Source organism: Hyalella azteca, unplaced genomic scaffold, assembly GCF_000764305.2.
Source record: "Hyalella azteca isolate HAZT.00-mixed unplaced genomic scaffold, Hazt_2.0.2 contig7890, whole genome shotgun sequence".
In the NCBI taxonomy this organism is placed as follows: domain Eukaryota; kingdom Metazoa; phylum Arthropoda; class Malacostraca; order Amphipoda; family Hyalellidae; genus Hyalella; species Hyalella azteca.
Genome location: NW_025937999.1, coordinates 52,194 through 76,933, shown reverse-complemented (window position 1 = coordinate 76,933; position 24,740 = coordinate 52,194). Strand labels below are relative to the sequence as shown.

General features: G+C 40.4%; 1 long non-coding RNA gene across 2 annotated transcripts in view; it reads left to right on the top strand.

Annotated features, from left to right (window-relative positions):
- LOC125178208 overlaps positions 1-24,468 on the top strand; it is a 29,584-nt gene extending 5,116 nt beyond the window's left edge. Inside the window, exons 2-3 of one of the 2 annotated variants that reach the window (XR_007156824.1) lie at positions 21,286-21,525; positions 21,857-24,468. This is a non-coding gene — a long non-coding RNA (uncharacterized LOC125178208). The remainder of the gene's footprint in view (positions 1-21,285; positions 21,526-21,856) is intronic. The other variant, XR_007156823.1, reaches the window with a different exon arrangement.
- Positions 24,469-24,740: the final 272 nt, after the last annotated feature.

The following is a 24,740-nucleotide window of genomic DNA, read 5'->3' as shown; positions in this document are numbered from 1 at the left end:
AGTTACAGCCGAGCATGACGACATCTTTGGCATTCGAGGAGAAGATTAACGCCCTCTCTAATCAGGCAATGCAAGAGTTGGACTTGCACCCTCATGATAAGTGGCACGCCAGGTTCCTTAATTCTTTTCGTGCACATCCGCTTTCTTGCGGTAAAAGTGTGACCGGTCAGAAGCTGTCTCTTATACACATCTAGATGTGTATAAGAGACAGGCACTGCAGACTCGGTGTGTTGCACCGCAGTTCTCAGTCAAGCTGCACCGCAGTTCTCAGCCAGGCTACACCGCAGTTCTCAGCCAAGTTGCACCGCAGTTCTCAGCCAAGCTTCACCGCGGTTCTCAGTCAAGCTGCACCGCAGTTCTCAGCCAGGCTACACCGCAGTTTTCAGCCAAGCTTCACCGCAGTTCTCAGTCAAGCTGCACCGCAGTTCTCAGCCAGGCTACACCGCAGTTCTCAGCCAAGCTGCACCGCAGTTCTCAGCCAAGCTGCACCGCAGTTCTCAGCCAAGCTGCACTCTACCTCGGTATAGTAGAGTCTTCAAAGCATCCCCGGCATCGCCCATCACGGCGGTAAAAAAATGTACGACTGAGGCAAAATAAAAAGTGGCGAGCGATATAGCACAAGCAGAGAACCTGAGCCGACCCAACGGTGCTGCGATCTTTGGCCTTAGTCAGCCCCTTGCTCAAATTCATGGTTGGCTTATCGGAGGCCACGGAACCTCCGACAATTTACGGCTGATAAATCAGCTTTAATTTTGAGCTTGGTTGGAGCGTGCCCGCCTATCGCAGGGAGGAGATCGTTTCCGTGTAGCGCTCAACCTCAAGGGCAGCCCAGCCTTGTACACTCAAGCCCACGACTTCACCGCTGCGTGTCTGCCCAGCCTTGTACACTCAAGCCCACGACTCTGCCGCTGCTTGTCTGCCCAGCCTTGTACACTCAAGCCCACGACTTCACCGCTGCTTGTCTGCCCAGCCTAGTACACTCAAGCCCACGACTCCACCGCTGCTTGTCTGCCCAGCCTCGTCCACTCAAGCCCACGACTCCACCGCTGCTTGTCTGCCCAGCCTCGTCCACTCAAGCCCACGACTCCACCGCTGCTTGTCTGCCCTGCCTCGTACACTCAAGCCCATAAATGTTCTCACGGTGACCGCCTCTGTTCTGTGGAAATATTCTGAGCTGCTCTGAAGATTACGATAAAAAATGAATTAATCATGAATGACGGACATTGAAGTTATATAACTCAGTTGCCGAACGTCATTTAACTTATAAGTGTTATCATTGCCATTTTCGATCACCAGAGCCGGCGGAGTTTATGCCTCCATAAATTGATCTACATCATTTTGAGTCATATAATGAACTGCATCATTCTCCATTACTCTACAGGGTGTCCCAGTGGTTACAGTTCAGAGTATCAAGACTGAAGTACAGAGGAGCGGGTTCGATCCCAGCTCTGTCAAACAGGCTGCTCAGAATCGGCGAGGAGATTGGGCGGTTAAGCACACCAAAATTGGAGCAGTGAGTTGCGTGTTTGAAACCTCGAAAAACTGTGAATGTCCTGCAATGTTCAGAATCGGTGACAGGTCCATCGGTCTAGTACTCTAATTAATGCTGTCATCGCCACTATTATTATTATTAATGTTATTATTATTATTATTATTGTACTTGTTATTTATATTATTAATATAAAATATATATACATAAATATTTATATGCTTTGGCTATTTGTTACATCTTATTTACTAACAGTATACGAACTTTCATGCTAAACGTTCAGACATGAGGAGTTCGGCGCTCGGTCGAATATTTTTATTGTTTTATTTCTTTCTGCTGTACATACAATTTGCTGCGGTGCAGGGCCTATACTTTCAAAAAAAGTTAAGAGATTGTAAGTTCATCAGCCAATAATTGACGGCCTATCGAGCAAAATTCACCAATCATAGACTAGAAAATAGAGCGTAAATACATACGTTCACTTAGCGACTTTTGAAAGCATAGGCCCAGGGCGCTAAGTCCAAGCTGCAGTTGCACACTTCGTGGCCGCGCGCCACGTAGATTTTATTCACTTCCGTTTGCACATAACGAGAACCTTTGTCCGTGGTAGCTAGTTTGGGGCGTTTTCTTCTTCTTGGGGTTAATTTTCAAATTATTTGTTCAAATGTAGTTTTTTTGTAAATTTATTTGTGGTTGTTTGCATTTTTTGAGAAAACGTTTTTGAAATAATGTAAATGCATTAAGGCACAACGCATGCTTCACAATACAATTAAGGAATGTATAGAGAGGTATTATTAGAAAAATTAACCAGGTTGTAAATGAAATATTGCAAAATTTTAGGTCTGAATGTGAGCCATCATCCGGGGCGCCGCGTGCCACTGGAAAAGATTGGGAGTAAGCAAGAGTGCGCTCAGAGAGGTCAGAGAGAATCTGGAGAAATGCAAATGACATGTTGAGACGAGAAAAGTGATATGCGCATAATTAGACTGCATTTAGGTATTTGAAGTGCTCAAATTAAATTATATTTACGCCATTGATTAAAACAGAGACTGATTAAAGTGATAATTAGTGTATGCGTGCCTGCCACCATTGTTCAATACCGACGAAAACGATGCACCTATTCGCAACTTCGGGAATTTACAGAGGTGTTATTGTTTACCAACTATTGTCATTTACTTACTTACTTACTAAAATATTGCTTTTTTTCCAATAAGTGTTCACTAAGGAGTTGTTGTTGTTGTTACTGGAAGTTAAGGGCACTCAAGTAAGCAACCTGTGCGTCTCTAAGCCAGCCTCCAGCAGCCATGGTATCGCAGAGGTGTGGGTGGTCACTGACGCTATTAACAATGGGCGGTAATTCGATGCGACTTTGACAGGTGCGACGACTTGTGATCTATTGCAGCGACGCCCGGACGAGGGCGCTGCGTTAGCTGATCTTATCGCGCCATGTGATCTTATCTCAGCGCCATCCGCTAATTGAGTCCTGCAGCACACGTATCTAATACGTGTCCTGCAGCACACGTATCTAATACGTGTCCTGCAGCACACGTATCTAATACGTGTCCTGGGCATGTGTCCTGCAGCACACGTATCTAATACGTGTAGCATTCTTCTCGCCTGGGCATGATGTTAGCATTCTTCTCGCCTGGGCATGATGTTAGCATTCTTCTCTTCTGTGCATGAGTTGCAAAGTCTCCAGCTCATAAACTTGCTTATTGGCAAACTGATAATAATCTTGTGAAGATTTATTGCCTGCGCTTGGGAGTTAGCCGGACATCAGCTTTATTCATATTCCTGGTCTGGGGGCTGAGCGTCATTAGGGGGACGAGGAGGCCTGCTAACGAACTTACTTCAGAGCTCTCGACCCTCACTCGTCATGAGCTAAGATTGTGCGTTACTTTCCGAACAGCGAACCAACAAAAGCTTTACAGTTTCATTAAAGTAGCAAATTAGCTGATTATATTCATGCAAACTAATGTTCAAGTTCAACTTGTTCATCTGATATTTAATATAAATTCGTTTTCGCCTGAAATTTCACGGAACGACACATCAGTGCCTAGAATTTGTTTCTTTTGATACGCCAGTTTTACTAACTAAACTCCACCTCTTGGATGCATCATTTCTTTATTGAAGCACTATAGTGCCAATTTTTTTTAAAACATTTGGATTCGTTTGGATGTTTCCATGCATCGTGCAACAGAAGCATTGTAATAATAGCGACGATTAATTCAGTGGTCACTCAAGCGATCCTTCCTATATTTCCATTCAGTATTTATGTCGCAATTACCTATAATCTTAAGAATGCCTCAAGCGCTGCTTCATATTTTTCGCATGCAGTACTTTGGGAACAATTACAAATAAATTCAAGAATGCCTCAAGCTATCCTTCCTATATTTCGCATTCAGTACTTAGGTTGCAATTACCAATGAGCTTAAGAATGCTTCAAGCGATCCTTCCTATATTTCGCATTCAGTACTTAGGTCGCAATTACCAATAAGCTGAAGAATGCCTCAAGCTATCCTTCCTATATTTCGCATTCAGTGCTTAAGTCGCAATTACCAATAAGCTGAAGAATGCTTCAAGCGATCCTTCCTATATTTCACATTCAGTACTTAGGTCGCAATTATAAATACATTCAAGAATGCTTCAAGCGATCCTTCCTATATTTCGTATTCAGTACTTAGATCGCAATTACCAATAAGCTGAAGAATGAAGCTGAGCCGCGTGACGTCATTAGACAAGCAGTAATTGGGCACACGCAGCGTCTGCCGGGGCGCGCGAGCCTCGGTTATGAAGCATCCATCGTGTTGAAGAGCTGCCGCACCTACCAATGCAGGTATAGGTAGGTATAGGATCATTGCAGGAATACAATCATCAATAACTACGATGCTTTGTTATTGTGAACAATATTTTTATGAAGTGTCTTCAGTCCATTCGAAAAGGAAACCACTTTCAAAATAATAACTACAAAGGAAAAGACGTATCATGATCGACCCATCACTTAACCGATACGGCACTTGTGTAGAATTTCATGATTATAAAGAACTACAAAAGTTCTCAGCTTTAGCGAGATTATCACGCATTGTAGCACATGCAGCTCTCGGTGCAAGACTCGGAAAACTCTTCTCCGAGGAAAACTGCCATTTCTGAAGAATTAATAGACAAATTTTTCCGTGTAGTGAAAAACTCTATTGTTCTGGTACCAAATCCTTTTGGTTATATTATGTAAATTTAAGTGATGCATCGCTCAACTGTTCGAAATAGTCATTGTTAGCAGTTATTTTGTTTAATCATCATTGCTTAAGACTTATTTTATTACCTCTGTTTTTGCACTGCCTATAAAGTTTTTAAATTACCGAGACACCCGCAGTCTTGCTTCAATAGTTTAGGAGTGCCAACGCCGGCCGACCTAAGGACTTCCCTGGTTCTCCGCAAGAGACCGCCAGTGAAGTTACAGCCGAGCATGACGACATCTTTGGCATTCGAGGAGAAGATTAACGCCCTCTCTAATCAGGCAATGCAAGAGTTGGACTTGCACCCTCATGATAAGTGGCACGCCAGGTTCCTTAATTCTTTTCGTGCACATCCGCTTTCTTGCGGTAAAAGTGTGACCGGTCAGAAGTGGATCCGTTAAACCGGAGACTCCCAACGACCTCGAGAAGATCCGGACTCTCACAACGACATCGGAAAATTTCTTATCCGTGAGCTCAAGGAGGACCGGCTTTTGCAGAGAGGAGTTGACCGGACACCTCGAGTGCCAACTTGCTGGACAATTTTGCGAACGTGGCACATCCGGTGTGCATCGGCGACGGTTTGGAACCTTGACACTGAAGTGTCAAGACCTGTCGTGACACTGAAGTGTCAATACAATACCTGACATTACACTGAAGTGTAAAAAAATTAAGTAAATTACATGTGTTTTTAAATAATTTTTATTTTGTTCAGTTAAAAACCGATCGTTAACGTTCATGAAACCAGTTTAATCCAAGGCTAAAAATGAAAAACTTCTGGTTAATAAATGCAGTTCAGAAGTTAACTTCAAACTCACTGACTACCCGTTCGTAGATTCCAGATGCTCGGAGATTCAAGACACAAAGTTAAGATCATTGCATGAATATTCGATATTCTTACCGCACGCTCTATCCCCTGGGACGCGATAGGAAGTAATTGCAGTCTGGTTGGCGAGGCGGTCTTCCTTTGTAGCTTTAGCGCGCATTTCCTGGCAGATAAGCGACGGGCGGCGAGGGTGGTTTTGATGATGTCATTGGCTGGAGTAGCCCGCCTGGTCCGTGACAAGCCTAAGCTCTTGGCCGACCGATATACACGACCACTAAAATAGTCGCACCAGCCCATGTTTTAGGCAGAAAAAGCCCTGCATATGAACGAGGCAGCGATGAATACGAGGCAAGGTGCAGGAGGAAAGCAGCTGCAGTGGTCGCATAGGAAGGACGTGTGCGGGGTGCGCCTACAAAGGCATCTCTCATGACGGGAAGCTCTCAATACTTGCTTGCAAGCAGTCGGTGCGTCCTCGTACTTGGACTGCTCTCTGCAGTGTCTGTTGGTAAGAAGTCGGTGCGTTCTCGTACTTGGACTGCTCTCTGCGCAGTGTCTGTTGGCAAGAAGTCGGTGCGTCCTCATACTTGGACTGCTCTCTGCGTCTGCAGTGCCTATTGGTAAGAAGTCGGTGCGTTTTTGAACTTGGACTGCTTACTGCAGTGTTTGCTTGCTAGCACTTGCTGATATTCCTGCTACAACACTCAGTGCTGCTTGCAGGCAGGCAGTTTGTGAGTTCACTTATGAGCAGAGGATTCTGCTGTAATCGCAAACATATTCTAACTTTCAGTGCAAAAGGAGACATTGTGTGATCCAAATTTTGATTGGCTGGAAAATATCTTTTGCATATATGAAATTAAATTAAATCAAAAGAACCCAACGCTCGTTTGCTCAAATCTTGTGCTCGTCTTTCAGTGTAAACTGTAAAGTATTTTGCTTGCAATTTAGTTCACAGAAACTTTGCACTCTCATCGGTGAAGTGGGCAAAGGTTTAAATCGTCTCAACCTTTATCCAGAGAATGATATTCAAATGCAAGCGTTTGGTGATCTCTGAGGTGTGCTGAAAATCAATAAAGAATGCCAAATAAGAAAAAAGTAAGTATACTTTCCATTGTGTATCTTTAATATAAATAGGTTTTCTGAGAATTTTGTTTTCGAAAATTTCTGAGGTGAGGAATTTTTTAAACCTTTATTTCATCTGTCCGTTGTTAAGTATACTTTCCATTGTGTAGCTTTAATAAAAATAGGTTTTCTGAGAATTTTGTTTTCAAAAATTTCTGAGGTGAGGAATTTGTGAAACCTTTATCTTATCTGTCCGTTGTTTAATTTAAATGGGATGCTTTTCATGTATTCTGATACCTATTATTGTAAACCATCTTACTTACAATAGGCAATGACGATGATGATTGAAGTATTATATATGTCTAATCTTGTACTATAAAAATTCATTGACGAGTAAGAAGTAATATTTCATAAGGTTCAAAATTATCCGTACTTTTCTGAACATACATAATTCGTGCGGTTGATGCGGCTAAAGAACACTAGCTTCAAAGCCCAAATAGTAAACCCTATATACAATTTTTCCTTAATTGTTCACTTATTACAACAGATTCTTAGGACTTGCTGACGCCGATGTAATTTCTATTTACTGACTGAATCTATATCAAAACTTGTCTGAAAGGTCAATCATATTACGACGTTCAACAATAAAACAGCTGAGGAAGTCGCGTTACAATAACGTTAAACCGTGCAATATAAGAACAATGCGTCTCTAATAATTTGAATTTATTTATATTGTTTATTTTCAGGCAAAGAACATGGATAAAACACAAATTTCTCAATTCGTCAAACTTGGACTGGAAACGGAAAACATGATTAGCTTTCCATACGTATTTTTCTCGTTTCCACACACAAAGATTATCTGAGCAAGTATTATGAATATTACGTAACTCTAGTAAGTAATAAGAATATTACGTAACTCTAGTAAGTAATAAGAGTATTACGTTACTCTAGGCAAGTATCTCAAATAACCGTCCAACCACAACTTGCCCTTCAAAATGTACATTAAGGACACGTAGATAACTGATCAAATTTACTACTGGTGGACAAATAGTTGTATCTCCGTCCACAATTCATTATAGGTTTATTTTAAATTCATCTCAGAGACTCGTCGCTATCGACTGACGCGCAATAGATTAACAAAACTTGCATCAATTCTTCGTTCTCATCAAAGTCTTGTGTTTTGGGCTAAGCCAGCTTCGCCCGACGAATTCTGCTGAGTATTGTAGGAATAGCATAAGGAATTCAAGACCGAGCTCATACGCGCATGGGCAGTAAAGGTTTAAGTGTTGAGCTCGAGATGTCGCTGGTGCATGTATTACCGTTTCAGTATCGCCCTCAATGTCACGATCAACGCAATGCTCCATGGAAATTATTGGCGGTATGCCGTGGAGATGACGGGTACTTAAACTTCTGCCGACCTCGATCCAACTCGAAATTTCAATAGGGTAGGAAAGCGACTCTCGCATTTACCCTGTTAAAAAAATCATGGTTGACAGATGGTTGAATTTTCAATGGTCGGCCGGTAATACGAGTGATTTAGTTGAGCCTTCGAGTAATTAAATATGTGATGGCGGATCTCAAAAGCGAATCCTCTTATTTCCTTCAGCTAATATCTGGGTGACTTCCTTCGTCATTTTAACCCATGACAGAGTCATGCTAAATTTTTCTCATGTCGGTCGTCCTGACACTTCCTCCCATGCAGAGCAAATGAATTTGGTTGTAGTTGTTAGATTTTGGAGAGTACTTATAGAATAGAATAGAAGTGTCGGCACTGAAGAAATAAGCCCATGGCCTATACGCGTGGAAGAAGGAGCAAAACTTTTTTGACAATTCTAAGTTTAAACGTACATCATTATGGGTTAGAGAAAAGTAACTCTGGGCCGAAGAGTGGACGACACGAGACCCGCAAGAGTAATTCTAATTGTACCGCTGTAACGATCACCAACTCGACAGTTGCATGTCACTAGCAAACTGCATGATAAATGTCTCAGGGCAAAACATCACCTTATTTCACTCAGGTAACTGTTATATTATTTTCAATTACAGTAACAGCACTAGTGACGACGATGAGCAAACTAAATGGATAAAACTCCATAGCATAACTCATATAACTTCCATTGGCCGGTGATAGCGCTGAAGTTTTTTAGAGTCGGGCGAGAGAGCTCCGGGAGCTCTTCGGAATCCAACGCCTCATCGCACGCGGCTCGAACGGTTGTGGGAAGCTGGCATCGGGTAGGGTGCATACCAAAAGTTTTTTATTTTCACCGGTCTCCTGGTACTTATTTGTTCAACTACATAAGCAGAGTGCATAATCCAAAAATTTTAATAATCCAACTCTGTTTACGGGTTACAACGAATGTTGAGTTTTTTTACAAATGAAGCTTAAATTTTTACAATAACAGTTTTAATGAAATGCTTAACAGTGTAAGTCAACAAAATATTATTAGGTGTACTACACAACTGAAATTCTACGGTGCACTACTGCCACTGACTTACTACACAGTAATGCAGTACGCTTGGTTTAGCTACTTGAAAGTTTGTCAAGAATAACAGATTTTTTGGAGACAGGAAACTGCTAGCGATGACGTTCGACGATCAAGACACATTAACTGGATTCTCTCTTTGAGTTGCCTGTCTTCAATGAGGTGGAAAACTACAGTTGCTTGCGCTTCACCTGTTCCGCTTGGAATCGTGGGAACACCAAGCAGTTTCGTGGATCCAATGCCTGAAACTTTCACAGCTAGACGATCAGTTTGTCTGCGAGGGCTGGCAATATCTTGCCATCCAAATGTATTGCCAATGGCCCCGTTGGAAACTGCAAACCAAATGTTTGTTTAATGTTTTCAGCTGCCGTTTTGCGGTGGTGCTTGATGGATCGTCGCACTGACTCTTTGTTGTTAATAGCAAACTGGGATGGATCGTGGCCCAACGCCTTAAGCCACTGATGCTAAGATGAAATTTACATTACGGTCACTGACCTTTGTGCGATCAAGGGCAGAAGCAACATCAGTGGTGATGATGTTGGCTGATCTCTTTATTGTTATTATTAACAATACATAAAATAACTTCCAATGGCAGGGTTGAGCTCATCTTCTGTACAGCTGTTAATACTGCTGACCCTTCTCAATAACTTCACACGTGGCTGATTGTGACTTCCACTGCCCTTCACATTTTCTTCTTTTTTATGCGTTTTGGTCTCTACCGTGTCATCTTTTTTAAATACCACGAAGTACCATTTCAAATCCACCCAAATTTCCACGTCATCCTTTCTCTCTTTGTGCAGGCAAAAAATTTCGGTCGTCTGGAATCTTGATTAAGTTTAATGCATCCGCATGCACAACATCAAAGAGGTCATGGAGTTTTGTGCAAAATTGATTCTCTTCCGGCTGTTGGGTTTTTGTTCGTCTACTGGCTGTTTTTTTTCATACACCGTCATTGCTTGTGCTGCTCTTTTATCTTGCTGATGATATGCTACAGTTGCCTAGTGGGAATTCTTGCTTATGCCCAAAAATTTACTAATTCTTGAGCAGTAGTGGCAGCACTTTCTTGAATAGTTCTCTTGCCTATGTGTGTGTAGGTAAAAAATCTGCTCAGAACCTGCCCATTTGATGGTAGCTTGGACCAAGTTATACTTTCAGATGTGCCTCCACTCGATCAGTCAAGTGCCACTAGTGTGTGTGATAGGAAGTAGATGGGATTGAGTACTGCATTATAACAGTTATCTTTAGTCCCCTGTGTGAAACAAAATGGGATCAGTTAATAAATGTTCAGACTGGCACACAGCTAGGCATCTATGGTAACATATTTTTATGAATTCATTTACAATATAATGTCATTCTACAATATATCTCACTGGTGTACTTTACTCTCACATGAAACAAGGAATATGCTATTGTTCCTATATAGTACAAATTACGAGCAAGATAGAAGCTACAGCGTTGTAACCTCACCTGCGGTCTTGTGGTCTGTACTGCACGACGTGACGGTACAATTTCTGCTCAAACAAAGAATCTAGCAGGAAACAAACTTTGAAAAAGCATTGCCAGCAAAAAATATGTAATTCAACTGTTAATTTCCTGTTAAAATAATAAAAATTTACACTCGTGCATCATTCGACATAAAAATCAAATATACTTGAAAAACTATCAATTGGGCATTATAATCAGAAAATTAGAGTCTTGTGCAAACAGTAAATATTGAAATATCTTAATCAAAATATTTTGGCTCTATTTTTAGGTTAAAAGGCACACTTTTAGAGGGTAAGAGTACGGGAAATTTTAATTTTATCATTTACCATTAATTTGGTTGGCACCCTAGAGTCGGAGTTAGATGGAGACAGCGTTAGAACTGCAATTAAGCGGGGAAGTTAGAGCTGTAATTCTGGATGGGACGCGTACAGGAGACAGTTCTCCCCTGTAGCTGCTGAAGAGGGCGAGGGCATATATACGGCAGTCCAAAAGGAAACGCCGAAGCAGGAGGGGAGAGGTAGGGAAGGAGGGGAAAGCTGGAGGCCACCAGCGGAGGATTGAGCATTTGAGACGAGGCTGGGCTATAGTAACGAGTTCCGGTGCCAGATGTTCAAAAAATGTCATATTTACAGTAAGAAGTTTTGGGATGTACTAAACCAGCAGCTACGCAGCCGAAAGCCAGACATTAACATGACCATGGACGACATATGGATCCTAGAATTCGCTAAAACTATTCTTATTCAGTGTAATATAAATTTAGTTCTATCATCGGTGGCATTAGCTAAGGCGATGATAAACTTTTTATTGATTAATTTTCGAATTATAATTTTCTACTGCACCCCAGGCTTTTTAAAATAATTTTTAAAATACTAAATTATCAATCAAATCCAAATCGCGGGTTTCAAACCAGCGAATGTCAAATATCTAACAAAATATTCGATTATGATTCATGGCTCAAGCGAGCATTCGCCCGCATGAAATTCCGTACCCAACTCGATCAAAACTCATAGTCGATATTTAGGAAGCCTTTCCTCGCCTCTAAGACAGCAGCCGCTGATATCCCAACTATGATTTTTATGAAGGTAGAGCCAAATAGGAGTCTGGTTTGACTGCAAATCGCTTCATTTGCATCGAGTCGGAGGTCGGGACGACGCTTGAGTGAAGCCATTGTTTGGTGCTTGTCCTTGACGGCAGAGCCAAAGTAATGACCCTTGGGCTCTGTCCTCATGGACGACTTTGTCTTGTCTTCATGTAGATTCCCGCAGTCCTTCCCTAGGACTGCGGATCGAAATACTGCGGCCTTGTTTTCATGGAAATATTGAAGTCTAGTTTTCGAGGAGCTAGGCTAATGCAGCATTGCTCTATAACCAGCATACACGGGACCATCACAACCGCAGACATCCCTCTAAAAAATACACACATACAACAAACATATACAAACCGTACAACTAAAACAACAACAAATAATATCATAAACAACATATACCAAATTCATCAATCAATTTAGCGCAATCTTTTCTCTCCAAACACATTATCACCAATTCACTCAATTCAAACAACCCCACCATACACTCTCCATCATTCACATAATACAATATATTCTTACACTCCCATGTCTTATCACTTATCAAAATAATCAATCTAGAATAGCCATCACAACAATCGCAACACTCGAATCTTCATCATTCATCAGTCACGCCAATATATCTCATAAACAATGGCTCGCGTTTTCCCAATACTAAACTCTATAATAACCCTCGGTAGTCCAACAAAATATCGCCCACAAAAAGCATATTCCAACACCCACAGGCATAATTTAAATCTATCCAATTGCAGCATCAGGCACATTATGAGTAATCATCAGTTCACTCTGCAACTGTCTTATTTTAACTCAAACAAAACTCCGAAAACGTAGAAAGAATTGAGCCTTTTTAAATAGTTTAAAACCGTCCCTAATATCTCTCATTATCACCTTGGCCATCTTTGCCTAAACTTGCCCAGCTTACCCTAACCTACCTTAACCTATGTAACCTTAATTATTCATACATAACTTTTACAACCTAACCTAACCTATCCTAACCTAACCTAACCTATCCTAACCTAACCTAATATATTTCGGTTTTGAATTTTTTTCTCGAAAAAATTCATTATGAAGATCCCCTCAAAAAAGTTTACATAAGACACGCCGATGGTCCCTATATGCGTGTCAAAATTGGTGACGATCGACTGCGCAGTTCTCACAAAAAACTCGGGGGAAGAAAATTTGATTTTAATTCGTTGTCGCCACAAAAACGACCCTGGATGGCCCAAAAAAGTTTATGGCATACCTGCAATCATGCCCAACATGTGTGCCAAGTTTGGCGCCTGTGGCTTTGATCCCGGCTGAGAAAACGAATTTTGAAAATTCATTGGTCTTCGCCTCACCCTCAATACCCTGGGACTTAGAAATTGGCCGGATCTCGGACTTTGCACGTTTTTTTCGATTATTTCGATTTTGTGGAAAAAAGTACTAAGCGATGATCAAATGAAAATTTCACCGCATGTACAGGAAGTCATGCCCTAGACATGTGTGAAGTTTCGAGTCAATTCATTGCTTTGTCGCCGAGTAATTGAGTGGGGAGGGGGAGGGGTTTTTATTTTTTATAGCCGTAAAAATTATGCTAGAGAACTGTAAATTTACAGGGACATACTTCTCATCATGGTCAACATGTGTACCAAGTTTGAGACGTGTGGCTTCTTTTCTGACTGAGAAAAAAAAATTTTCAAAAATTTTCAAATATTTCGGTTTTGAATTTTTTTCTCGAAAAAATTCATAATGATGACCCCCTCAAAAAAGTTTACATAAGACACGCCGATGGTCCCTATATGCGTGTCAAAATTGGTGACGATCGACTGCGCAGTTCTCACAAAAAACTCATTTGAAGAAAATTAGATTTTAATTCGTTGTCGCCACAAAAACGACCCTATATGGCCCAAAAAAGTTTATGGCATACCTGCAATCATGCCCAACATGTGTGCCAAGTTTGGCGCCTGTGGCTTTAATCCAGGCTGAGAATAACTCGTTTGAAATTTTCCCCACCCCGGGGGTGGGGAGAAACTTGGAAAAAATCCGGCAAAAATCGCGAAAAAAAAATTTTTTCGAATTTTGAAATTTTTCCAACGGCATATCATAAAACAAGTCTGGGGATGATTTTTCATTTAAATAAACGTTCCTGTGAGAAGCACGGATTTCGAGTTATTTCGCCTTGAATTTTTGCCAAAAAGTCCTTGACCCCCGTGGGGGGCACATTTTTCGGCAGATCGGGTCAGGATGTTCCGGAAACATGCCCCACCATAAAAGAAGAAAATGAGCCAAGATTGAAGCGCGTGCGAGGTCTGGTTGATTTTTAGCCAATTTTTTAAAAAATTCCCACTCTTTGGGGATTGGTGTTTTCCCCATGGGGAATTTCGGGAATCCGACTCCTGATTCGTCAATAGGAAATCGAGCTCTATTACGAGCCAAAATTTCAGCTTCCTGGCAGGCCTGGAACATAGAGAATGGCGCCAAAAGTACCAATTTCGTGAGAGGTACTAAAAGGGTGTTCAGACCTCGTCCTCGTCAATATACGATTTCTGCCGAGGTGCGGGATTTTGTTTTAGTGATTTCTTTCGAAACTTTTTTTCGAGTCCCACGCGTGTAATAAATTAAATATATATGACCTTATAATACAATATATTATGTTTTATTATTTAATATTTTATCATATTATATATTTTATTTTTTGTATAATATTTATTATAATAAAATTATACATAATTATAACCCAAATTATAATTATTGTAATTAATTTTATATTTTCCTATATTATTACATAATAAATAATTAAATTATCTATAATTAATAAGAATATAGGATTAAGATATGGGATTAACAATAATGACAACATATCATTATTCTTATATGTCAAATGATAATGATTGTCGTGATGATGGCGCTGTGTCCAATGATTGGCCGCCATCTGAGTGGGCGGTCCATCATCATCGGCCGCCATTTTGATTCATTTGTGGCGGCCATCAGGCACAAATACACATCAATAATATAACTATAATCTATATATAGTCATTATATCATTTATTGATATAGGAATATTGGCCCACAGTTCAGTGGCCGCCGTCCACTCACTTAAGGGGACCGTCTAACCTAAATTGGAGATAGCCTATAACTCCTAAAGTTATTATCCGATCATCATGAAACTTCACATTCAAACGTAAAATGTAAAAATAAAAACATTTTACTTCTATGAATTTTTCGAAAAAATTGATAGAAAACGTGATATTCATAGAATCTGGCAGGCCTGGAACATAGAGAATGGCGCCAAAAGTACAAATTTCGTGAGAGGTACTAAAAGGGTGTTCAGACCTCGTCCTCGTCAATATACGATTTCTGCCGAGGTGCGGGATTTTGTTTTAGTGATTTCTTTCGAAACTTTTTTTCGAGTCCCACGCGTGTAATGAATGCTCTGAATTTTGAAGCAGATGACTAAAGGTCGATATTAAAGGAGTTTAAGAAAAACGGTGCACATAGGAAGTGGAACATTATATGAGGAAAAGAAATAAAGAGGAAATAGGGGGTTAGAGGGCAGTTTGGGGCAGGGGACGAGGAGGAGGACACGACGAGGAGGTAAACAGTAGCGGCTTCTGTGTTACGCACGGTAGCGCAATGGCGGTCGCTGATGGCCGCTGTTGCCCGCAATCTTTTTCTTCTCTTCAGCAAGCCAAGCGGCTGAGATGTGGGAACGTGTGGCATGCGAGAGACGCGTTAGCCATTGGGCCAAAAACATTATAGAACAGGGAGATATTTTTAGGATTGCTGGTTTTTGAAAGATATAATAAATCATCAATACATTAAGTTGATGCGCCGTTTCTATTTGCCTCTATCATCGGCTCTATGGACCCCATTTGAAGACCTATCTTTTTATCAGCATGATATTCGTATCGTAATTGCATTTGAATAGAAAATCCTTTAAAGGTCTTCGGGAGAGATTAATAGGTGTATGAGTTCCAAAATATTTTCGTGGTTTCTTTTTGAGGGCAGAATTCGACCAAATGTGGAAGATGGTATAATAAGCACGGAATGCCTGAAACTTCATGGCAGTGGCAGGCTAGCTAGATTGATGCAGGTATGCACAACTTCAATCCAGCTACGTAAATCTCCATACAGTTGTTTTAATAATTGGATTAGAACTGTGCAGGAGATCTGTGCAATTGTCAGTAACGCAGCGCCCCTGCGGCACTCCCTCTTATGCTAATATTCTGCTCTCTCTGCAGACAACTATCCGCCACGCTCCGTGCACTAACTATAGCGGCTCCATCATCATCCTCGTAATTGTGATTATCCTCAGCATATAGGACCATTTATGTCATCGCTATCGCAACTGAATCAACAACATTTCTTCATTATTGCCACTGTTAGAGCCTTATCCTGAACATCGAATTTTTAACATATTAAACATTCAACGTTGAATTTATCGGGCCTAATCGTTGTTGTAATTCTGGCCTTATCCTCATCGACATCCTCAACGACCTCGCCGTTAATTGTCACAGGCATTTCCTCATCAGCACTTGCTCCAAACTCACCAACACAAAAGTCGGTTCAATAGTTCCATAGTTAATGGATGAGTCGCTCTGTTTGCAATCAAAGTCGTCTTCCATCGGCTGCCGAGACCCGCGACAGTTGGCCGCACTATAGGCAAGCTCATACTGTTCAATCTATATCTTGTGCATGCGCTTCCCTTATCATAGTAATCAGATCCGTTGTAGCTAATATTTTCATTAATCTTAGCTTGTAAATACGACTTACTGGGTGCCTCGAGTCGCATATGTCCTCAGTGATGTAAAGCATGTTACGAGCCATGTACACAACGTCGTGAAGTGTTTAAAGTTTTACAAAGAAAACTTGTATATGGTCTCGAGTAGTAGATACATATACATAAAGCGTGCACAGTGTCTCGTGCCGCATACATCAAGAGATGCACAGTGTCTCGTGCCGCATACATCAAGAGATGCACAGTGTCTCGTGCCGTATACATCAAGAGATGCAGAGTGTCTCGTGCCGCATACATCAAGAGATGCAGAGTATCCCGTGCCGTATACATCAAGAGCTGCAGGGTATCCCGTATACATAAGAGGTATCGCGTCTCGTTTGGAGTGTGGGTGGCCAACGTGTTTGAGGGAGGGCGGTACAAGCGCTGGTCAGAGGCGGAGTCCTGCAGTCCTAAACGTGCTTGCATCAGTTGTCTTCAGCGCGTTCTTTGGTCGGTGCTTTGCTTGCTCAAGCATCGGGGCCCCTCAGGCCACAAACTGTACATTTTTACATGAATTGGTGACTAGTGAAGCTGTCACGACACTAAATTTGGTTTCTTCTCAATGGAATTAATGTGAACGGTGGGCTTGCCTAGCCGGAATATTTTAGGGAAGTTTCAGCTGCTTACAATTTTTTCAGTCCTTAAAAAATTATTTACTTGAATAAAATTAAAAGTTGATTTCAAAATGGACTTCATAATCGCAGGTGTTTTATAATTTCGGTCGTTTTAAGTTTTTCTTAGTTCGCTCATGCTCTCGCCTTGTTAACTGAGTTGCCAGCTGAAATGGTTGCAAGACTATAACACTCGGTGGAATAATTTTGTATAGTGTATCATCTGTAAGAAATTATGCACTATATGTACAGTTACTGTACAAAATGCAAGCTTTAGTATAACTCATGACTGACTGCAACAGGCGTCGAGTAATCCTCACATAGTTCATTGCTCAAGATGACGGTGAGTGAACGTGATTTGCATGCAGCCGATTTTTTCAGTTTTTGAATTTCGTTAAAAATTAAAGGTTTATGTGTAAAATTCTCTCAGTTTTTTAGATAAAGAAGAATATGTCTATATCAGCACTTACATTGACAACTTTTTGAACAGAAGACAACGAACCATTGCTGTCATAAAAAATGATTTTAATAGTTTTAAAATTATATGCTATTTCCAATGTAATTATTAAATGTCCCAATCCTAAAATATTTTGATAATGAGAAGCAATTAAAACAATTAATTGCGACGCAAAGCAAGCACAGAGTTGTCCAGTTCAATCAATTCGTTCACTGCCTGCCCACCTGGTGTTGATGAGTATAAATGAATGACACTATAGACATCTACTGAAATGTATAAAATCTTTAACTTGATTCATTCAGCTCCAATTCAACTGAAAAATATTTGCCTTGAAGGCTCAGAGTTTGTGAAGTATCCTGCATGACAGAGCGTCTCTGTATCGGGATATTGATCTCAACAGAGTTCGACTTTCGATCAGTATCAGAAGGCATCAAAACACACCCCACCCGTGGACCCTGAAAAGCCTCAAGTACAAAAAAGCAGGAGTGAAAAAAATCACTCCAAAAACTTTCAATAAAAAATAAAGCTGCGTTACGAAAAACGCGACACCCAAACGCTTTGGTTTGCCCGGAACACTCGCGCTGCGTTGCGCCAATAGGCGACTTGTTGACCTGCGCTGTGGCTGTGTTTGTTGGCCCGAGTCTGTGCCGGTCACATCTATTCTCATATCCATAATGCTATTCCTACCTGATTTACTAATAATCACTTCTACATCCATAGAGAAACATCCGCCCTCTTCACTCCGGAGTGGTTCTTATCTTACTTGTACGTGGAACGTTCGTAGCACGCATATTTGCCATCATTTTGGCTTGTGTTGAAAAGAATCTCTTGATTCTCATCCCGACTTATTTTACCTATATATAGCTCATTAAGCTATCCATTCTTAAATTATTGTATAGGGTAGAGTATCATTTAATTCAAGTTATATGAATAAATTTTTTGATTGAATAATTTAAGTAAGTGCTGGCAAAGGACCGTCGGAAAAGATCTGTTTGAATAAATTATAAGAAATATTGAGGGCGATTTATAAACGCGCATCTCAGTTTATTTAAAAACTTGCCACGCCTCCGTGGTATCACTAAATTCTGTGTCCTCCTTAAATTTCAAATACAAATTAATTTTTGCCCGTTTATAAAATTATTTCTAGATTTATAATTAATAAATCAAAAAGTTGGTCTCGAAATCAATGAGATGGGAGGTTCGAGTCTTCACGTAGAAGAGAGAATCGAAGCCACGCTATACGTTCTATATTTCAGGACGCGGGTCAGCGAAGATCTGCCCCGAAGAGAATGCAATGTCTTATTATTAATGACTAATTCAGTTTCTAAGCTTAACTCCTTCGAAAATTCTTAACGGTGTTTGCGATTGCACAAACTCTAAAGTAAAACACTCCATCTCTTGACCGACTCAAATGCAGCTAATCAAAGACATTGATTTATATGTACCCATCATCATCATCAAACATTTAAGTTTTCCCGCATGGAACTATTGCTTCAGGAACTTGAAAAGAGCTTTCTTAAAAAGGGAACATCTCTGCCCTGGCACAGTTAAGTATAAGATGTTAATTGAAATTAAGAACCGTATCAATGCCGACCTGCCATTAGCCATTAGCGGCTTCACTTATCAAGCCGTTGATTTTATCAGGGACAAGCGAGATCCTCGGCATGGCAATGACGGTGCAATTTCTCTCCTCACCTCTTTGTCGTGCATGAACTTCCTAACTCATGCTGCTACTCATCTCTTATTCGTGAAGTCCCTAGCTCATGCTGCTTACTCACCTCTCAGATGAGGACTCCCTTACTTATGCTGCTATTCACCTCTTATTTGTGACCTCTTCAACTCGTGCTGCTATATACTCACCTCTTGGTCGTGAACTCACTAACACATGCTGCAACTCATCCATGAAATGTTCGAGTACTACGATGTCTCGATCGTCAAACTCAGCAATTCAATGGTCTTGCCATTAGCATGAAGAGTCTCAGCCGTGTTTACCGTACACAATTGATGGCCATTTTTAAACTCTCAAAAACCCCAAGCCAGTCACTTTTGTGATACCGCAGCACAGGACTTCGGCTTGCTACTTGACATGAACTATGTAGAACCTACTCGAGTGTTCTTAAACAGAAACGCAGAAATTATATGATGCAACACAAAATTCGGTTCAATAGCGCCATTATAATCCCGATCGATACCATCCATCATTCTGAAACAAGACAAACTGTGACTACAGAAGCCCTGCTCACAGCTAACTTTTGATCGGCCAAAGATTGAGGGAAACTAAATTATTAAGATGCAGGGTACAAGGGATTATCCTCTATGTATTCCTTTGATCCCATACGACGATTATGATCACGGCGCGTCTTATCACAAAGCTTACGAAGGCAGCCAGACTTGAGAGAGCGTCGTAGCGAGCTCATCAAAGAGGCGGAGAGTCGAGGACGACAAGCACTTTAGATCTTATCGTCCCGGGCGATAATTCTCCTTTGTAGCTGTGACCCGGACAACAATGGCTCTCCTCGTCATTGCTTATCGCACATGCGAACACGGAATCCACGAGCCAAATCTTCAATAGGAATCCGAACCCTCCGTTACCCTTAATTGCAACGAGTCTTTGTGCAGCTTTCACGCGTTACCTTAATTGACGGGTCGTAATCGGCGAGCGTTGATCTGACGGCCGCCATCGTCGATAAACTTGGTGGCTTTTTGACGGTGATTTGGCAATGCGCTTCTTGGAAGCCGCGCTACTTTGCATTCGCTGAAACAAAAGCGAACAGGACTTTAATGAAGGGCCTAGCGTGCGTCCGAATTAGGGACGACTCAGGCTGATATAATTCATTGATGATAAGATTTGAATTTGTTCCATCAAGTAAATGATTGAGCACATACAATCTTTTATTAAGCGTCTCTTCTACACTATATGGAACTGTATAATATACTGAATTGAAGCTAATTATCTGTATAAGTGGTGCATTCAAATGATTTCAAACTGATGATGTAATTTATTCATTTTCATTGCTCGATTCCTTCATTAAAACCAAGGTGTCAACTATTTATTTTCATTTTCACTTTCATTTCATCAAAAGAAGACGCTGTTTACTTTTAGTTTCACATTGACTTTAGCACATCAGTAAACTTATACCAGCCAGTATTTGCTACTATATTTCTTACTGTCACCAGAACATGTGATCAAGTTAACATACCGAAGTGTTCACTAGACGACTCTTACGGTTGTCAGCAAATAATGAAGTTGTCATCCCAATGTGTTTACTCTTTAGCTCTTTAGCTCTTACTCTTTTACAATGTGTCACTTACTTCAGGTAATGTGCTGACACTTATCTCCATAGCTACCAGCAAAACATTATCAGATGGCAAATAGCAATGTATTTACAATTTGTGTCTTACTAAAACCAGCATGCCCTCGATATACTTACAAATGCCCTGATTATTCGTTCCTTCCTGTCCCCAACTAACCAACAGTTTACTAACAGCTGTGCTAACCAAGTGTTTCCTACCGTCACCAGCCCACCATCAGTTAACTAACATCTGTGCTAACATTGTATTTCCTACCGCCTCCAGCGCATATCATCAGTTTGCTACCCTATGCACTAACATTGTATTTCCTACCGCCACCAGCACACACCATCAGTTGACTACCCTATGTGCTAACATTATATTTCCTTCCGCCACCAGCACACCATCAGTTAACTAACAGATGTGCTAACATTGTATTTCCTACCGCCACCAGCACACCATCAGTTAACTAACAGATGTACTAACATTGTATTTCCTCTTCCGCCACCAGCACACCATCAAGATGCCCGAGGGAGGCTGGAACGGTTCTCAGGCGCCGCTGAACGAGCGTAACTCGGGCACCTCAGGCACGTCGTTTGTGTGCCGCTACTGCCAGCGTATCTTCCGCAAGCCCTACAACCTCTTAATACACGAACGTGCGCATGCAGAGAGAACCAAGTGTCACTACGACGTGTTCAGGGTGCGCTCCAGTCTCCAGGTGGCGAATTAACGTCACCCCGACGTGTTCTGAGTGCGTTCCAGCCTCTAAGTGACGTATTAATGTCTATATAAGATATTCAGGGTGCGCTGATCTCGGGATAACTCTTCACTGGTTGACATTAACGCTCGGTAGTCGGGTGATTGGATCTTTTGCAGTGATCAACAATAAAGGGGACATCAGGGGGCTGCTTTAATTGCCGACATGGAAAGAGAATTTATAAAAGTAGTAACTTCTCGAATGTAAAAATTGATTTTTAATAACTATAAAGTGTTATTGCTTTCCGCTCAATTTAATTTCATCAGCATAGTAAACGTGTTTTTTTCCACCGAGCGTTGTTTGATTTTCGTTCTATATTTTCCAGCAGGTATGCGGGATGTCGTGAAGAGCTGCATGGCTGTCCTCTCAGCTACGATGGAGGTCCACAACTGGCGACGAATGGATTCTTTTGACAATATTACTGTGGGATTTGTTTCGTGTTTTTAATTGTAGTTGTACTTTAAGAATTTAATACTTGCATGAGAAGTAACTTCGGCTCTGAATCTTACAACAATCTTTTTTGATTAATGAAGAAAATATGAGGAATGTTTGCGACATTGACAACTACAAATTTAAAAAAGTCGAAAACGCGGACAATTTGCCTTATTCCTTTGATTAATTAAATAAAAGTTTTCGTATTTCTTTGCTTTCGAGTGTGAGTTAATATATTATAAAGCATTAACATGCACTCTCATCGCTATTAACAGTCTTTGCATCTCGTTTGAATCGGCGTGCTTGAATATAATGTAGAAAAACTAGCATAAATTTTCCATCAAGCAACATTTGCAGGAAAATTTTTCTTACATTTCAGAGCTTTTCGTAAAAAATGGAATTCACTATTTAATTCGTGAAAAGAAGTTACATCATCATGAAAGTTGTCTATTTTCTGCAAGAACGGTTAAGTATATAATAACAGATATTATTAGAGGTTATTAAAGTTTTTATGTTAATAGTGAAATTCATTGATGCCATGAAACTTATGTGATTAAACTACTTGTTAACTAAATTGACTACTTCAATTATCTAGGCTACTTTGTGATAAATAGTATATGCGAATTGAATGCTTATGTACACTAATTTCCCATGCTTTACTGTTTAATCATGCTTAAATCTTTATAGCAATTTTTTCCCGTATTCCGTATATTATAAATCGAAATCTCTGACGCTAAACTTTCTCGAGTGATCCGATAACCTAAACAACAAATTGTGATCCGATAATAACTAATCTGGTAGCTTAAGCTCAAGCATCAGCTGTACATTAATTTAATTAACAACATAATACATTTTATGCACATAATTTCTAAGCAAATTTTGTCAAAGTTCAGTCACTTTTACTTGTTTAATCGATCGAATTAGTTATCAGAAAGTGAGTTGAATTAATACAAGGAAATGTCGAGCCTCGGGAACGCTGTGTCAAATGTTTGAATTTTGACCATTTGCCCACGCCTTGCCGCTTACAGTCTATCGATGGAGTAGATTAGATCAGTTCTTTTTTCATTATTATTGGCATTCAAACTTATTTTGCCTTGAAAATTCAGGCGGACAGCTGAGGTTTGATAAGAAATATCCAAAAGAGGAAACTCGTTGATTGGTGATGAGTATGCCAGTCATAAATATAATGGCTTGAATAATAAGGTATCAGGCGTAAGGTATCATTTGTATATATTATTTATATGATTTTGACTTGAATTGCTTGTTGCTTGATTGTGTTCTCATGTCAATGTTGGGCCAGATTCGTGTCAAGTTGGGTCAATGCGATGCTATCAGGTTATAGTCTTTAATTGCTTTATTGTCGGAGGCATAATGATTTCTCTCATTAATTTCAATTTCACGTAAAGTTCGCTGTAGAAAGCTGAATTTATGCTGAAATTTTCAACTTATTCGAGCAATATAAATGAAGTGGAATTATTGGGAGCGTGCTGCTGCGTAATACATGTTTCGAGGACGCTGAATGAATGTTTCGGGGTAGCTTGCTCCAGCTTTTTCCATTATAAATCAAGTCATCGGTAAATTTTGAGCTCCTTGAGTGTGGTTAGGGAATGCAACAAGTCTATAAGTGCATTGTATTTGTAATATTAATCTTTAAATATCGTGGGATTTTGGGCAAAAACGGAAAATTTTCTCCTCCTGCCATTATATTGCCTACCAGGTTTGAAGTTGTTCACAAAATATTTAACGACCTTGCACGTAATCACGCGCGTGAGTAAACAAACTTCAATTTTAATCTTCCATCGATAACATCCCGAATTTGTAGGCCAGCAGCCATCTTCCTATATTGACTTTTATAAGATTGAATGGTTTTGGCACGAGGGCAGACGATGGATAGTTATTGTTCAGCACCTTTTCTCTGCTATAACAACTAGTAGTTAATTTTCAGTGTGAACCGTCTTATAGCATGTGACATGTAATCTCTTTGAAATTTACAAATGTGCGCAACAAAATTTAGTCTGTTAAGTCAGCTCTTAGTCCGCGACCGCCGTGGCTCTCGAGTATCGAGGAGCGCAAGGAGACTGCGACGCTCCACAAGTAGTGATCCGCCTCATCTCTGGATGCTCAGCAATACCGTTCTTCAGTTACCCATTCATTATTTACGAGTACAATAGCATATGCTTATTAAAAACCGAAAATTAAATGAGGATTAAAGATATATTAAACTGCTGTGAAATTCATCAGAATGCAGGAGTTAGCATCTGGTATTTTTTCTATCATGTGCGACCTTCTGAAACAGTATAAGTATGTTTTTAATGATCGATCGTTGGCCGTCAGTGGTCAAATATGACACAGTGGATGTTGTGATCGGTGCTGCGTGTAATAGTGCAATCAGGCGTCAGCATTCGTCAGCATGCGAGCAGATTAGTAGTGAACCGCCATGCTTTTATATTTAGTTTGTATTTAAGAGTTTATTGCAAGAAAATAAATGTCGTTTTTTAGCATCCAGATAATTGTTTTCATTTACCTTTGGTGAATATTTACCAGCAAATGTACGGTTAAGGAAATCGCGATTTACCTTCATCGCTTACTGAATGCAGAATGAATTTCAGGGTTTAGCTCAATAAGTATACGGATCTGCCACGAATTGTTTGATACATTCGAATCAAGTCTTTCAAAGAGGCTGTAAATGACACACTATAGCCAACCCTTGAGACTTTAATAAGAGTTTATTCGATAATTCATATACATCGTGACTTGTGAAATTCGAAACTAATTGG